This window comes from Macaca nemestrina, chromosome 7 (genome assembly GCF_043159975.1).
Source record: "Macaca nemestrina isolate mMacNem1 chromosome 7, mMacNem.hap1, whole genome shotgun sequence".
Lineage (NCBI taxonomy): Eukaryota > Metazoa > Chordata > Mammalia > Primates > Cercopithecidae > Macaca > Macaca nemestrina.
Window position 1 is genome coordinate 1,885,504 of NC_092131.1, and position 17,664 is coordinate 1,903,167.

The 17,664-nt window shown below is 54.8% G+C and overlaps 1 pseudogene; it reads left to right on the forward strand.

Annotated features, from left to right (window-relative positions):
* The first annotated feature begins 393 nt into the window (after window positions 1-393).
* On the forward strand, window positions 394-5,949 carry LOC105489914 (immunoglobulin heavy constant gamma 4-like; annotated as a pseudogene).
* The last annotated feature ends 11,715 nt before the right edge of the window (window positions 5,950-17,664 follow it).

Below are 17,664 nucleotides of genomic sequence, written 5' to 3' on the forward strand. Positions count from 1 at the left end.
GGCATCGATGCACTCGATGACCTGGGCTGGTACACACTGGGGCTAAGGGGAAAGGGGGGAGATGCTGAGGAGGGGGCTCCCAGGGGCTATTCCAAGGCAGGAGGTTCCGGGGCCCTGGGGCTGAGGGTGCCGACCCTATGCAGTGTCTGGCCCCTCTGCTGCACAGAAAAACAGGGCCCTGGAGGGCAGAGGGCAGGCTATGACCAGGGCCCTGGGCAAGTCAGGCCCACTCACTAGGGGAGGGCCACGCTGGGGCGGCAGGGTCAGGGGCTGCAGGGGGCCTCGGGGGACCCACGAGAAGCCATCTGAGAACAGTGGCCACTGGTCGAGCCAGGCACCCATAAAAGGCTGGAGTGGGGCCGACGGGCATGAGCCGTTCCTGAGGTGGCACCGATGGCCAGAGCCGAGGCCAAGCTAGAGGCCCTGGGCTGTGCTGACTCCCTGCAGACACAGAGCACTAACCCGGCTGCCCAGCCCCGCCTCCTAGGCTGCAGGGGTGCCTGCAGAAGGGCACCGAAGGGCCGCCACTCCTGCAAGCCTTCTGGGGCAGGCTGGGCCTGACCTTGCCTTTGGGGCAGGGAGGGGGCCAAGGTGAGGCAGGTGGCACCAGCCAGGTGCACACCCAATGCCCGTGAGCCCAGACACTGGACCCTCGCTGAGAGACAAGAACGGAGGGGCCTCTGCGCCCTGGGCCCAGCTCTGTCCCACACCGCAGTCACATGGCGCCACGTCTCTTGCAGCCTCCACCAAGGGCCCATCGGTCTTCCCCCTGGCGTCCTCCTCCAGGAGCACCTCCGAGAGCACAGCGGCCCTGGGCTGCCTGGTCAAGGACTACTTCCCCGAACCCGTGACCGTGTCGTGGAACTCAGGCGCCCTGACCAGCGGCGTGCACACCTTCCCGGCTGTCCTACAGTCCTCAGGGCTCTACTCCCTCAGCAGCGTGGTGACCGTGCCCTCCAGCAGCTTGGGCACCCAGACCTACATCTGCAACGTCGTTCATGAGCCCAGCAACACCAAGGTGGACAAGAGAGTTGGTGAGAGGCCAGCGAGGGAGGGGGGGTGTCTGCTGGAAGCCATGCTCAGTCCTCCTGCCTGGACAAACTCTGGCTGTGCAGCCCCAGCCCAGGGCAGCAGGGCAGGCCCCATCTGTCTCCTCACCCAGAGGCCTCTGCCCACCCCACTCATGCTCAGGGAGACAGTCTTCTGGCTTTTTCCACTAGGCTCTGAGCAGGCACAGGCTGGATGCCCTAACCCCAGGCCCTGCACACACAGGGGCAGGTGCTGGGCTCAGACCTGTCAAGAGCCATATCTGGGAGGACCCTGCTCCTGACCTAAGCCCACCCCAAAGGCCAAACTCCACTCCCTCAGCTCCGAAACCTTCTCTCCTACCAGATCCCAGTAACTCCCAATCTTCTCTCTGCAGAGTTCACACCCCCATGCCTACCATGCCCAGGTAAGCCAGCCCAGGCCTCGCCCTCCAGCTCAAGGTGGGACAAGTGCCCTAGAGTGGCCTGTGTCCAGGGACAGGCCCCGCCCGGGTGCTGACATGTCCACCTCCATCTCTTCCTCAGCAACTGAACTCCTGGGGGGACCATCAGTCTTCCTCTTCCCCCCAAAACCCAAGGACACCCTCATGATCTCCCGGACCCCTGAGGTCACATGTGTGGTGGTGGACGTGAGCCAGGAAGACCCCGAGGTCCAGTTCAACTGGTACGTGGACGGCGTGGAGGTGCATCATGCCCAGACAAAGCCGCGGGAGAGGCAGTTCAACAGCACGTATCGCGTGGTCAGCGTCCTCACCGTCACACACCAGGACTGGCTGAACGGCAAGGAGTACACGTGCAAGGTCTCCAACAAAGGCCTCCCGGCCCCCATCGAGAAAACCATCTCCAAAGCCAAAGGTGGGACCCGCGGGGCCCGAGGGCCACGTGGACAGAGGCCGGCTCGGCCCACCCTCTGCCCTGGGAGTGACCGCTGTGCCAACCTCTGTCCCTACAGGGCAGCCCCGAGAGCCGCAGGTGTACATCCTGCCCCCGCCCCAGGAGGAGCTGACCAAGAACCAGGTCAGCCTGACCTGCCTGGTCACAGGCTTCTACCCCAGCGACATCGCCGTGGAGTGGGAGAGCAACGGGCAGCCGGAGAACACCTACAAGACCACACCGCCCATGCTGGACTCCGACGGCTCCTACTTGCTCTACAGCAAGCTCACCGTGAACAAGAGCAGGTGGCAACCGGGGAACATCTTCACATGCTCCGTGATGCATGAGGCTCTGCACAACCACTACACCCAGAAGAGCCTCTCCGTGTCTCCGGGTAAATGAGTGCGACACCCGGCAAGCCCCCGCCCCCCGGGATCTCGGGGTGGCGCGAGGATGCTTGACCCGCACCCCGTGTACATACTTCCCAGGCGCCCGGCATGGAAATAAAGCACCCAGCGCTGCCCTGGGCCCCTGCGAGACTCTGATGGTTCTTTCCTCGGGTCAGGCCGAGTCTGAGGCCTGAGGGGCACGAGGGAGGCACAGGGGGTCCCACTGACCCCACGCTGGCCCAGGCTGTGCACGTGTGCCTGGGCCACCTAGGGTGGGGCTCAGCCAGGGGCCGCCCTCGGTCGGGCTGGGGGCTTTGCTATCGAGGCCCTCCCTCCAGCAGCAGCTGCCCTGGGCTGGGCCACCAGAAGCCTAGGAGCCCCCTGGAGACAGGCACACAGCCCCCGCCTCTGTAGGAGACTGTCCTGATCTGTGAGCTCCCTGTCCTCAGAACCCCTGCCCACTCGGGGGCATGCCTAGTCCATGTGCGTAGGGACAGGCCCTCCCTCACCCATCTGCCCCCATGGCACTAACCCCTGGCAGCCCTGCCCAGTCTCACACCCGCATGGGGACATAACCGACTCCTGGGGACATGCACTCTCGGGCCCTGTGGAGGGACTGGTCCAGATGCCCACACACACACACTCAGCCCAGACCCATTAAACCCTGCACTGAAGTTGGCCGACCACACAGCCACCACACACACACGCACACGCACACGCCTCGCACAGAGCCTCACACGGGCGACCTGCACAGCACCCAGACCACAGCAAGGTCCCCGCACACGTGAACACTCCGCGGACACAGGCCCCCACGAGCCCCACGCAGCACCTCAAGGCCCACGAGCCACTCAGCAGCTTGTCCACACGCTGACCAGCTCACACAAACCCAGCCCTCCTCTCACAGCAGAGCCCCTGCAGCCGCCGCACACACACAGGCCCCCACACACAGGGGAACCCACGCCACATCGCGTCCCTGGCTCTGGCCCACTTCCCAGTACCGCCCTTCCCTGCAGCTGGGGTCACCTGAGGGGTGGGCTTCACCATCCTCCTGCCCTCTGGGCCTCAGGGAGGGACACGGGAGACGGGGAGTGGGTCCTGCTGAGGGCCGGGTCGCTACCTAGGGCCGGGTGTCTGGCGGAGCCCCGGGGCCAAAGCTGGTGCACAGGGCGGGCAGCTGCGGGGAGCTGACCTCAGGACACTGTTGGCCCATCCCATCCGGGCCCTACATCCTGGGCCCCGCCACAGAGGGAATCGCCCCCAGAGGCCCGAGCCCAGCGGGACACGGCACTGACCACCCCCTTCCTGTCCAGAGCTGCAACTGGAGGAGAGCTGTGCGGAGGCACAGGACGGGGAGCTGGACGGGCTGTGGACAACCATCACCATCTTCATCACACTCTTCCTGCTAAGCGTGTGCTACAGTGCCACCGTCACCTTCTTCAAGGTCGGCCGCACGTTGTCCCCACCTGTCCCCGACACTGTCCCCCACACTCTCCCCACCTCTCCCCGACACTGTCCCCCACTCTCCCCACCTCTCCCCGACACTGTCCCTCACACTCTCCTCACCTCTCCCTGACACTGTCCCCCACTTTCCCCACCTCTCCCTGACACTGTCCCCCAATCTCCCCACCTTTCCCTGACACTGTCCCCCATGCTGTACCCACCTGTCCCTGACACTGTCCCCCATGCTGTACCCACCTCTCCCTGACACTGTCTTCTGTGTTGTCCCACATGCTGTCACGACCCTGGCCCTGCTCTCCATGTCCAGGCCTGGGGGCAGGCAGTGTAGACACCCTGGCACCTGGGTGGCCTGAAAAGCAGATGGGCCTTAGGGGCAGGGCTGTGGCCTCGGCAGTCTGAGGGGTGGGTGGGACTGGGGGCAGGGCTGTGGTCTCAGTGGCCTGAGGGGTGGGTGGGACTTAGGGGCAGGGCTATGGCCTCAGCAGTCTGAGGGGTGGGTGGGACTGGGGGCAGGGCTGTGGTCTCAGTGGTCTGAGGGGTGGGTGGGACTTAGGGACAGGAGTGTGGCCTCGGTGGTCTGAGGGATGGGTGGGACTGGGGACAGGGCTGTGGCCTCAGTGGCCTGAGGGGTGGGTGGGACTGGGGGCAGGGCTGTGGCCTCAGTGGCCTGAAGGGTGGGTGGGCCTCGGGGGCAGGGCTGTGGCCTCACTCACTCCTGTGCTGTGCCTTGCCTACAGGTGAAGTGGATCTTCTCCTCGGTGGTGGACCTGAAGCAGACCATCGTCCCCGACTATAGGAACATGATCGGGCAGGGGCCCTAGGGTCAACCTCTGTGGGGTATCCAGGACCACCCAGACCCCACACAGGAGCCAAGGGCCATGCTTAGCCACCACCCAGGCCACTGGTGCCCCCTGACCTCACCGCCCTCAACCCCATGGCTCTCTGGCCTAGCAGTTGCCCTCTGACCCTGCTATACCAGACACGTCCCCCTTCCAGACCCTGTGCATAGCAGGTCTACCCCAGACCTCCGCTGCTTGGTGCATGCAGGGCCCTGGGGGCCAGGTGTCCCCTCAGCAGGACATCCCTGCCCTCCAGCCCGCCAGGTGCTCACACAAAAGGAGGCAGCAGCCGGCATACCAGGCGCCCACCCAGGCAGGAGCTGGCCCTGGAGCCACCCCGTCCACGCCAGCCTCCTGAACACAGGTGTGCTTTCCACATGGTGAGTGGGAGCATCAGCCACCAAGGCGGGGAAGCCACAGCACCATCAGGCCCTGTTGGGGAGGCTTTGGAAAGCTGCGAAGGCTCAGTCAGACGGCCTTCCTCCCAGCCCGCAGCCAGCCGCCTCCATTCTGGGCACTCCTGGGAACAGACATGAGGAATGAGGTTGTTCTTATTTCAAGCCACGCACGCTGCTCTCCGGCTCCTGGGAAGAAGCCTCCCATGGAACAGGGTCTCGGTGCCAGCACCGCCCCTTGGCTGCCTGCCCACGCTGCTGGATTCTCGCGTGGAACTCGACCCACAGGGACAGCCAGCCCCAGAGTCTGCACTGGGAGAGGAGTGACCAGGCCCAGGACACGGCCACCTCCCACCCACTCCACTCCGCCAAGATCACTCAGAGAAGAGCCCAGGCCACGTGGTCGCTACAGGAACCCTACAGGGCAAGGGTGAGGACAGCCCAAGAAAGGGGTGGGCATCTGCCCAGACAGGTCTGCCAGAGGAGGCCTGGTGACCAGGTCCCAGGCAGGCAAGACTCAGCCTTGGTGGGTCCTTGGGACAGAGGCGGCCCCGGAGCACCGGGGAGAGAGGTGGAGGGACACCAGGAGAGCCAGGAGCATGAACACAGCGGAACTCATCACAGAGGCTTAGGTCCAGCCCCAAGTCACGTGCAGCAGGAACAAGCAGCCACTCTGGGGCATGAGCTGGAGGCGAGACGGCAAAGAGGGTGCCCGCAGCCTGGGGAGAGCGGGGCTGCCGGCCACGACTGCTGGACAGAGGCTCCCACGCTCTGCTGCCCGCGTCACGCCGTTCGGTGAATGTCACGCAGAGTCTGCAGACAGGAAGGGAGGCAGGAGCGGGAGCGCGGCAAGCGCCTGCCTCGGCCGTCAGGGAGGACTCCCGGGCTCACTGGGAGGAGGTGCCACGATTTCAGCTTTGGTAGCTTTTCTCTTCTTTTAAATTTTCTAAAGCTCATTAACTGTCTTTAATGTTTCTCGTTTTTGATGACAATAAAATATCCTTTTTAAGTCTTGTACTTTGTGATGGGAGCAGCCTTCCTGTGTTCACGCGTGTCCTGCGCCCGGTGCAAAGCAGAGTCAGGAGGCAGCTGGTCGAGCTGTACCTCGGGGGCTCCCTGCACACGCCCCCCGCCTCCTGCGGCCACATGCACTGCCCACGCGGCCCTCCCTGGCCCCGTCACTACATGGACCCCCAGGGCTTCTCCTCTTGCCTACGTGGATGCAGTTTCTCCTCCTGCTGGGCACGGTGCTGCCTGCCCTGGTCAGTCTGCATGGGGCAGGGCTTCCAGGACAAGCTGGGTTGAGGCCTGGGAGCTGGCTCAGACTGGCCAGGCAGAGCCACATGGAGGGCCTTTCAGAATCAAGAGGTGGGTGTCAGATCTGTGTGAGTCAGCTCAGGACCACAGAGGGGCGGCTCGCACCGCAGACCTGGATCCTCCCAGGCCTAGGGACCAGGAATCTGAGATGGGGATGCAGGCAGGGCTGGTTTCTCTCAAGCCCTCTCTCCTTGACTTATACATACCGTCTCCTCCCTAGGTCCTCACATGGCCATCCCTCTGTGTGCCCGTGTCCTAAGCTTCTCTTCTCAGAAGAACACACATCAGATTAGATTCACCTCATAGGAATGTAATGACCTCTGTAAAGACCCCATCTCCAAATACAGTCACATTGCGAGGCCAGGGATTAAGACTTCAATATATGAATTTGTAGCGGTCACAATGTAACTCATAACAGTCCATAGTCTGGCCCCCCAAAATTCATGTTTTTCTCACATGCAAAATACATTCATCCTAATCTCAGCATCCTCCAAACTTAGCCCTTTCAGCATCAATTCTCAGCCTGAAATCTCATCAAAATATCACCTTGATCAGGTATGGGTGAAACCTGGTGTGATTCATTCCGGGGTAAGATTCAGCCCATAAGAGACACGTTGGGTGCCAGAAACAAGGACCAGGCAGGAGAGGCAGAGGTGGAGACAGACATTTTCAAAGATAAAGCTGGGCACTAGGTCATGTAGCAAGGACAGATTTTCAACAGAAATAACTATTGCAACAGAAGAAAGAGTCCGGCAAGACCTGAACTCACCTCCATCTGTGCAGAGGCGACAGCCTTGTAAAGGGAGACGGTACGGAGAGCAGCGAGGGTGCTCGGGGCTCAGGCGTCGGAGAAGGGAAAAGTTGCCCAGCGCTGGTCAGCGTCCCTGGGATGGGGCCCGCTGTGTCCGCGCCGGCCACTGTTGAGGTCAGGATTCTGTCCTCCCAGAGCCTGGAGACACCGGCCCATCTTCCCAATGGGGACACTTCAGGGAGTGGCTCTCAGGTCCCGAGAAAGACCCTCCTGGGTCACAGGAAATGCACAGACATCGGGAACGGACAGAAGGACGTGTGGTTGCAGCCCTTTCAGCAGACGCCCTGAGAAAGGGAGGTCGGGGTTGGAGCAGTCAGTCAGTTCTGGTGCACGGAGCTTTCTCACGCAGGTGTTGACGGGGCAGGGGTCGGCCTAGGGGTGCAACCAGAAGCTGTTAGACACTGTTAGTGTCTGCTCAAGTCTTTACGAGCCAAAGCTGAGGCCGAGTGGAGAAGCTCCAAGGAGCCTGGCTGGAACTCAGTCAAGGACATGGTCTTGTTACTGAGGTGGCTGCGGTGGCTGGGCTGGGAAATGCCATCGGAGTTTCCTGTGGCAGGAGAGAGACCATCTCACCCAGGAAAAGGGGAGTGGTTGGATTCGTTGGTGTGGCATCGAGCAGCAGGAGCTGCACCAAACACAGAGTTGGGGTGAAATCCCCAGACTCCAGGCCCTGCGGTGCCGTGGGAGGCCTCACCGCTGGAGGGTGGGCTCCAGGGGGCCTGGCCTGAACCGGGTGCTGAAGCCCAGCCCTTTAACTCCCAGGACACACTGCTGCAGCCGCGAGGGGGTGAGGGAGACAGCACCTGGGGTCAGGGCGGGCAGCTGCTGCCTCACCGGCTCTATCCGAAGCCCAAGGATGGCGTCCCAGAGATGCAGGAGAGCTTTGCCCAGAGAACGAGCCAGCCTGCAGGGACCCTGCTGGACAGGTCTCCACCCTCTGCCCTTCAGGCGGCCCTCGGGGCCTCCGGGTGCTCTGGTGGGATGGGCTCCAGTCCACTATCTGATGACAGACGGCCCGGCCAAGCTAAGGAAGGGAAACCCAGGGCAGTGCTGGGCGCTGTGTCATTCCGTGCCCTGAGCAGGCCGAGTTGGGAACAAGCAGATGCTCCCTGCAGCTCCTGCCCCCTTCAGGGCCTGGCGCCTGGACCAGGTTCCCTGGGGAAATTGGGCCCCTCCCTGAGGCACCCAGGCCCCACCTGCCCCTTTCCACCTGGGACCGAGCATCCTCCAGAGGGCCAGCCCTCCTGGAACAGCCCTCCTGCAGGAACACCACGCCCAGCCCCAGGACCCTCCCTCAACTCTCCAGCAAGTCTGCACTTGGGTGACCCCTGCACACCCTCCAGCCATCCATGCTGCGATGTAACACAACATGGTGTGACGTGGTGTGATGTCCGTGGTGTGACAGGGTGTAATGTGGTGTGATGTGACAGGACATGGTGTGATGTGCTACGATGTGGTATGACAGGTGTGACATCCCTGGCGTGATGTGATGTGATGTGGTGCAATGTCCCTGGTGTGATGTGATGTGACATGACTGGACATGGTGTGATGTGATGTGGTGTGATGCAGTGGGATGGAGTATGACATCCCTGGTATGATGGGGTATGACATGTGATGTGGTGTGACAGAGTGTGACATCCCTGGTGTGATGTGGTGTGATGTGGTGTGATGGGGTATGACATGGTGTGATGTGGTAAGGTGTGACATGATGTGATGTGCTGTGACTGGGTGTGACATCCCTGGTGTAATATGGTGTGAAGTGTAACTAGGGGTGATATAGTGTGATGTGGTGTGACATGTGACGTGGTGAGACATGATGTGATATGATGAGGTGTGATGTGGAGTAACATGTGATGTGATGTGGTGTGACATTCCTGATGTGACAAGGTATGATGTGGTATGATGTGGTGTGACATAATGTGATGCAGTGTGATGTGATGGAGAGTGATGGGGTGCAACACTCCTGGTGTGATGTAGTGTGATGTGGTGTGACATAATGTGATGGAATGTGATGAGGTGTGATGGGGTGTGACATGTGACATGGTGTGACATGATGTGATATGATGGGGTGTGATGTGGTGTAACATGTGATGTGGTGTGATGGGGTGTGACATCTCTGGTGTGATGGGGTATGATGTGGTGTGACGTAATGTGATGCAATGTGATGTGGTGTGACAGGGTGTGACATCCCTGGTGTGATGGGGTATGTGTTGTGACATGGTGTGACAATGTGATGAGTGTGCCTCCCTGGTGTGATGTGATGTGGTGTGACATATGTGATGTGGCATAACATCCCTGGTGTGATGGGGTATGATGTAGCTGATGTGGTGTAATGTGATATGTTGTGATGGGGTGTGATGTGGTGTGACATAATTCGATGTGGTATGTTGCAGTGTGACAATGTGCTGTGGTGCGACATCCCTGGTGTGATGTAGTATGATGTAGTTTGACCTGGTGTGACGTAATGTGATGTGGTATAATGGGATGTGACATCTCTCGTGTGATGGGGTGTGATGGGGTGTGGTGTGACATGATGTGACGTGAGATGTGCTGTGACAGGGTGTCACATCCTTGGTGTGATGTGATGCAGTGGGACATGGTGTGATGTGGCATGATGGGGTGTGACAGGGTACGACATCCCCAGTGTGATGATTTCCATGGTGTGATGTGGCATGACATCCTGGTCTGACATAGTGTGATGTGCGACATGTGACATGGTGTGACATTCCTGGTGTGACTCTTGTGTTGACATTTGTGGTCAGCCCAAGATACAGAGGTCCCTGTGGCCGAGGGAAGGGGAAGAATTGAACCATCTGAGCATGTTGACCTGGAGGAATCGGTGGCCCTTGAATCCACGAAGCCCACCCTGCCAGGTGCCCCTGCCCCACGGGACCCAAGTGGGCTTGCAGAGCAGCAAGCAGGACTCTGGTTAGACTGGAGGAAGGACCTGCCACCACGTGGCCTTGTGAGGGGACACAGAGCGAGGCTGTGACCTCAGCGTCCGCCCAGCACAGGGTGCTGCTGAAGCGCCTCCTGTCCTCTCAGCAGGGGTCCCAGAGCAAGGCCCGAGGCAGGCTGAAGAGAGGGGCAGAGGGAGGATGCTGGGGAGGCAGGGGTGAGGGGAGTGAGAGCCCAGGTTTCAGCTGAGCCGCTGCACAGGGAAGGAGCCTAGCTGAACCCCCATCTCCCAACATGCTCCCGACCCTGCCCCTGCCCAACCACCTCCCAGAGGGCACCTCGGCCCCTCTGCTACCCACACCCAACAAGGGGTGTGGGGTCCCAACCGAGCCCAGCCAGCGAGGCCCGGCACGGCCACACCTGTGCTCACCACTCCCATGGCCAAGATCCCTGCTAACATGGCAGGGCTGGGCCTCGAGGAGACAGAACGCCCAGTCTGGCATGGCACTCCACGCGTGGGGGCCACGTGACAATGCCTGCCATGCATGGGAGCCACGTGACACAAATGTGTACTCACACAGGCCTCGCACAGGGACACAAGCCTGTGCGACTCCAGCACTCACCCTGCAAACTCAGGCACGGGCTCCCCAGGCAGGTCACAGTCTCACGCCTTCAGCTGCTCCATGTGCCAGGCCCTCCACCCACGTTCCCGTCCCCAGTGCTGGCTGCTGAGCCACACCGTCTTCTCTGTGGATCCCTCCCAGCCCGCTCAGCATAATGGACATGCTCTCTCCCGTCCTGCGACTGCACCGGCCTCTTCCCCTCAGCACCCACGTCTGGCTGTCTCCCAGGAAACGCGGACCACCACAGTCAGGGACCACCTTCCTAGCTGTCCACGTGGACCACACCACACCTGACCCCAGGTGGAGTCACACTGTGTCCTGCTTCAATATTGAAAAGGGGAAAAGCTGGAGGAGGGGAAAGATAAGGGAGAAAAAATCAGGAGGGGAGGGTCACATTCTTGTGAGGCTTTGATTAGAGCTCACTGAGCCCCCACGTTGCATGAAAAGGAGGGGTGGAGGAAGCAATTACTCATTCGCCTTGTGCTCAGTAAATCTCCACTGGATAAGAAAATAAACAGAGTAGAAGACGTCAAATATGCGTTCGTCTCAGGGGCGGGAAGGACGATGTCTTGTCTCCTTTTGTCCCACGTCATGAAGACCGGGCTGTTAATTTATATTGTCAGGCTGAGGGAGGCCACCTGGGGAGACCCGGCCTACATGCTGCTGCTATCAGTTTAGAAACAAAAGGATATTGGTCTAAAATTCTCTTTTTTTGTTGTGTCTCTGCCAGGCTTTGGTATTAGGATGATGTTGGCCTCATAAAATGAGTTAGGGAGGATTCCCTCTTTTTCTATTGATTGGAATAGTTTCAGAAGGAATGCTACCAGCTCCTCCTTGTACCTCTGGCAGAATTTGGCTGTGAATCCGTCTGGTCCTGGACTTTTTTTGATTGGTAGGCTATTAATTATTGCCTCAATTTCAGAGCCTGCTACTGGTCTATTCGGGGATTCAACTTCTTCCTGGTTTAGTCTTGGGAGAGTGTAAGTGTCCAGGAATTTATCCATTTCTTCTAGGTTTTCTAGTTTATTTGCGTAGAAGTGTTTATAGTATTCTCTGATGGCAGTTTGGAAAACAGTGTGGCGATTCCTCAAGGATCTAAAACTAGAAATACCATTTGACCCAGCCATCCCATTACTGGGGATATACCTGAAGGATTATAAATCATGCTACTATAAAGACACATGCACATGTATGTTTATTGCGGCACTATTCACAATAGCAAAGACTTGGAATCAACCCAAATATCCATCAGTGACAGACTGGATTAAGAAAATGTGGCACATATACACCATGGAATACTATGCAGCCATAAAACAGGATGAGTTCATGTCCTTTGTAGGGACATGGATGCAGCTGGAAACCATCATTCTCAGCAAACTATCACAAGAACAGAAAAGCAAACACCGCATGTTCTCACTCATAGGTGGGAATTGAACAATGAGATCACTTGGACACAGGAAGGGGAAGATCACACACCGGGGCCTATTATGGGGAGGAGGGTCGAGGGATAGCATTAGGAGATATACCTAATGTAAATGATGAGTTAATGGATGCAGCACACCAACATGGCATGTGTATACATATGCAATAAACCTGCACGTTGTGCACATGTACCCTAGAACTTAAATAAAAAAAAAAAAAAGAAACAAAAGGCAAGGCATGACTTTTTTTTTTTTTTCTTTTTTTCTTCCCATGACTCAGCTTCCCAGCTCAACTTTTCTTTTTGGCATGGTGAGTTTGGGTTCCTGAGATTTTACTTTGCTTTCACAATGGTCAAGGTCACGCCCTCAGTATTCAGGAGAGCTGGTCCACCCGCAGACCCCTGCCATCCCTGGACACTTTTCAAATGCATGCTGCAGTCTCTGACACTCTCTTACTACTATAGAAACTGAGGCCTTGGTGAGGCTGCAGCCCATGCTCATGGGGACAATGCCAGGCTGGAACCCGCATTTCTGACTCCAAAGCTCCTGTTCCTTTCACTCGCCCCACACCACCTCTGAGTCCAAAGCTTTGTCCTTGCCTGAGTCCTATCCTCAGGGAGAGGGGCTCAACACAGCCACCAACACATCACACCCTGAGAAGGTCCCTTGAGCCCAGACAGGTTTGGAGAGCACAGAAGCCCTGGAAGCTCTGTGGAGGGGCTGCACAGTTCTCTATTCAACACATACTCACCAGGTGGTCACCAGCAGAGGTGCCACATGGCATGGAGCTCGCCTGGGCCAACAGGACAGGTGTGGGGTTGGGCGGCGTTCCCAGGGCACTCCTTGAAGCAGAGCTGTGGGGAAAAGTTGTGGCCAACCTCAGATCTGCTCGTCAACACCTGGTCTCCCGCCCTCCGGGGCCACAGAACACTAAGCTTCCTGGATACTGAGGCTGGGTGAGGCCATGGGGGAGAAGAAATCTCAACGAGATAAAAGATCATTTTTTTAAAATATGAGGATCATGACTCACATAAACATATGATGACACATTTCAGAGGTGTTCTTTATCTCATTAATTAAGGTGTTACAACCAGTTCAAAGTGGAATTCAAAGTACTACACTGACATAATTGATTCAGGAATGCTATACGGAGTTCACAGATGCAAAACTGGCCTTTTCCCTGGGAGGTGAGGAGGAATCCATTGTCCTTCCAAAGACGAGAACTTGAACTTCTACCAATTCAAAGAGTTTTTGCATCGCTATCAATTATCTACAGCTTCGAGTAGTGGTCCCCAACTTTTTGGCACCAGGAACCGGTTCCATGGACGACAATTTTTCCACAGACCAGGATCGGGGGATGGCTTGGGGACAAAGCTGTTCCATCTCACATCATTAGGCATTAGGGTCTCATAAGGAGTGTACAACGTAGATCACATGAATCTGCAGTTTGCAATAGTGTTCGCTGCTATGAGAATCTAATACTGCCACTGATCTGACAGGAGGTGGAGCTCAGACAGTAATGCTCACTCACCCCTCTCCTCCTGCTATGTGGCCCAGGTCCTAACAGGCCACGAACCAGTTCCAGTGCATGACCCAGGGGTTGGGGACTCCTGGCTTATAGAGTTGTAAAATAGTTCAAAGAAAATGAAAGATGCAGAGCTCCATAGAATGAAATAGCCTAGAAGAGTGTACAAGACGATGCCTTGCTTTTCATTGAAGGCACCTAGTAGTCTTTTGGTCCATTTCAGTTTTTCTCACTGTTTCCCATAAACATATATAACTGACTGACAGAAACACATCCATAATATAGAGAAGACCCCTGTAAACCAATGAGAAAAAATCAAGTAATTCAACAGAGGAACAGGAAAGAGACGTGAACAGATGTTTTACAGAAGATATCCAAATAGCCACTAAATGTATGAAAAGATGTTGAACCACACTAGTCAACAGGGAAATGAAAACGAAAAACCACATGAGAGAAAGTTGTTCTGATTCCAATAATGCTGGAGCAGCTAATATCAGACCAGCCCTTTGGCAGATGGCAATTATAAACACTGGAAAAACTGTAAGCACACACAACACACACACACCAATTGCAAGCACTGGAACATGAGCAAAAGTAGGCAAACACCAGTAAGGATTATTCCTTGAAATATTTGTCTGAAGTCACACCCCAGTGCATGTAACACGTGCAGCTAGAGTTCAAGCAGGAAACTGCAGCCCTCCTGCTGAGGAGTGGGATGCAGGGCTGCATTTTCAGAGCAGCTGGAAATGAAGAGAAGATGTCCATAAAGGAGAAGGTCACCAAAGGGAAACCCCACAATCTGCAGGTAAACTCCACGGAAACCTCTGGCTGATCCCTTAGGTGTGCGTGGGTAGGGAAAACTCCAAAGGGCCCAGCAGAAAACAACACTTGTGAGGTTGAGAGAACTGAGATTCCAGCTACTGACAACTGCCAGGCAGACAGACTTTGGAGTTCGAGTCAACTCAAGCTAACTGCTTCCTAACATTGAAAAAAACAATCGATGCCCTGTTAAGGAAGAATGAAAAACCCATAATCTGTACCACATTATCGACAACACAAGGAGCACATCCAAAATTACCATGTATGCAAAGAAATATGGAAAGGTGATCCATAGTGAAAAGAAAAAGGGGTCAGTGGAGATCAATGCCAAGATGACCTAGATGCAGACTCAGTTATCAGACAAGGACTTTAAAGAAGTTATGGGAAATATGTTCAAAGACTTAAAGGAAAATACAGTTATAATGAATGATTAGATGAGGTATCTCTAAAAAACTGAAAATATTTACAAGAACCCAATGAAAATTCTAGAACTAAAAGTACGATTCTGAAATGAAAAACATCATTTGGCCAGGCACAGTGGCTCATGCCTGTAATCCTAGCACTTTGGGAGGCCAACAAGGAAGGATAACTTAATCTCAGGAGTTTGAGACCAGGTTGGGCAACATGGTGAAACCCCATCTCTATTTTATTAAAAAAGAAAAGAAAGAGAAAAACATTACTCAAGTTTAATAACAGATTGGAGAAGACACAGACGGAACTGAGAACTTAAAGATGCATCAATAGAATATATCAATTCTTTTTAACCCAATCCAAAGGAGAGAGAGAAAAATGCTAAAAAATGAAAAGAGACTCTTCCTGCTGGACAAGGTGAAGCATTCTAAAGCATGTGAAACTGAAGTCCAGAGGGGGATGTGATATTTCCATGGGAAAGGTCAACCCTAAGCTATATGCAAATGTACCAGCCTAGGCTGGTGTGGTGGGCTGATAGCATCTCCCTGGCCAAATATATGCCCACCTGGAACCTCAGAATGTGACCTTATTTGGAAATAGGGTCTTCACCAATTAGGTTAAGGACTTGAGATGATATACTAAATTTTAGATGGGTCCCAAGTCCAAAGACTGGTGCCCTCATAAGAGGACAGGACATAGATACACATGGAGGTAAGCCATACAATGACAAAAGAGAAGATGAGGGGTGTCAGGAGCCACCTGTGTTTTTCCATTTGCATTACTGTAAAGGAATACATGAGGCTGGGTAACTTATAAAGGAAAGAGGTTGAATTGGCTCACAGTTCTGCAGGCTGCATAGGAAGCCTGGCACCAGCATCTGCTTCTGGTGAGGGCCTCAGGAAACTTACAATCATCACAAAAGGTGAAGGGAGAACAGGTATGTCACATGGCAAGAATGGGAGCAAGAGGCTGAGGGGGGGCCTCAGACTTAAACAACTAGATTGTGTGTGAACTAACTGGGGGAGAACTCACTCATCACCAAGGGGATGATGTTAAATCATTCATGAGGGATCGGCCCTCATGATCTAATCACCTAACGGGCCCCACCTCCAACACTGGGAATCATATTGCAACATGAGATTTGGAGGGGACAAATATATAAATCATATCCTTCAACCCCTGGCCCCCCAAATCTCATATCCTTCTCACATTGCAAAATACAATCATGCCTTCTCAACAGTCCCCCAAAGTCTTACCTGATTCCAGAATCAACCCAAATTTCCCAAGTCCCAAGACTCATCTGAAGATGAATCCCTTCCACCTATCAGCATATGAAATCAAATACAAATTATTGACTCCCAAAATACAATGAGTGTGCAGACATTGGGGTAAACATGCCCATTCCAAAAGGGAGAAGTTGGCAAAAAGAAAGGATCTACATGCCCCATACAGGTCAGAAATTCAGCAGGGCAGTCATTAACTCTTAAAGCTCCAAGGTAATCTCCTTTGACTTCATGGCCCATATCCAGGGAACACTGGTGCAGGGGGTGGGCTCCCAAGACCTTGGACAACTCCACCCCTGTGGCTTCTCTGACAGGATAAAGTTGAGTGCCTGTGGCTTTTCCAGATTCAGGGTGCAAGCTGCCAGTGGATCTACCATTCTGGGGTCTGAGGACAGTGGCCCCCTTCACACAGCTCCACTAGGCAGTGCCCTGGTCAGGACATTATATGGGGGTTCAACTCCACATTTCCCTTTGGCACTGCTCTAGTAGAGGTTCTCTGTGAGGGCTCCATGCTGTTGGTAGGCTTCTGTCTGGGCACCAATACTTTCTCATACATTTCTGAAACCAAGAGGGAAGATGCCAAGCCTCTTTCACTCTTGCATTCTGAGGGCCTACAGGCTTAACACCAGGTGGAAGTTGCCAAGGCTTATAGTGGCTTGCACTCTCCAAAGCAGCAGCCTAAGCTATACTTGGGGCCCTTTGAGCCAAGGCTAGAGCCAGAGCAGCCAGGATGTGGAGAGCAGTGTCCCAAGGCTGCACAGGGCAGTGGTGGCCATGAGCATGGCCCAAAAAACCATTCTTTCCTCCTTGGCCTCTGGGACTGTGATGGGAAAGACCACCTCAGAGATTTCTGAAATGCCCTTCAAGGCCTTTTTCCCTTTGTTCTGGATATGAGCTCTTAGCTCCCTTTTAGTTATGCTAATCTCTACCAAGTGGTACAGCCTGCTTATATTTCTTTCCTGAAAATACCTTTTTCTTTTCTATCACATGGCCAGGATGTGAATTTTCCAAATTGTTTATGCTCTGCTTCCCTTTCTTGATGAAAAAAGACAAATTCTATAAAACACTTGAAAAGATTTATTCTGAGCCAAAGGTGAGAGCCATGAACTATGGCACAGCCTCAAAAGGTCCTGAGAACATGTGTGCAAGGTGGTTGGGTTACAGATTGGTTTTATGTTTTAGGGAGACATAAGACATCAATCAATACATGTAAAGTATACATTGGTTTGGTTTGGAATGGCAGAACAATTCAAAGTGGGGAATTCCAAATCACAGGTGGATTTGAAGATTTTCTGATTGGCAATTGGCTGGAAAAGTTGTTACCTAAAAAGTTGAAGTCAGCAAAAAGCAAAGCTTAAGATAAAGGGGGTTGTAGAAGCCAAGGTTCTTCTTATGTAGATGAAGCCTCCAGGTTTCAGAGAGAAGAGATGGTAAATGTCTCTTATCAGACCCTAAAAGGTGCCAGACTCAAATAAATATCTCCTGAATCAGGAAGAGATCTGAAAAGGGAAGAAGATTCTTTACAGGATATAAATTTCCTCCACAAGAGACAGCTT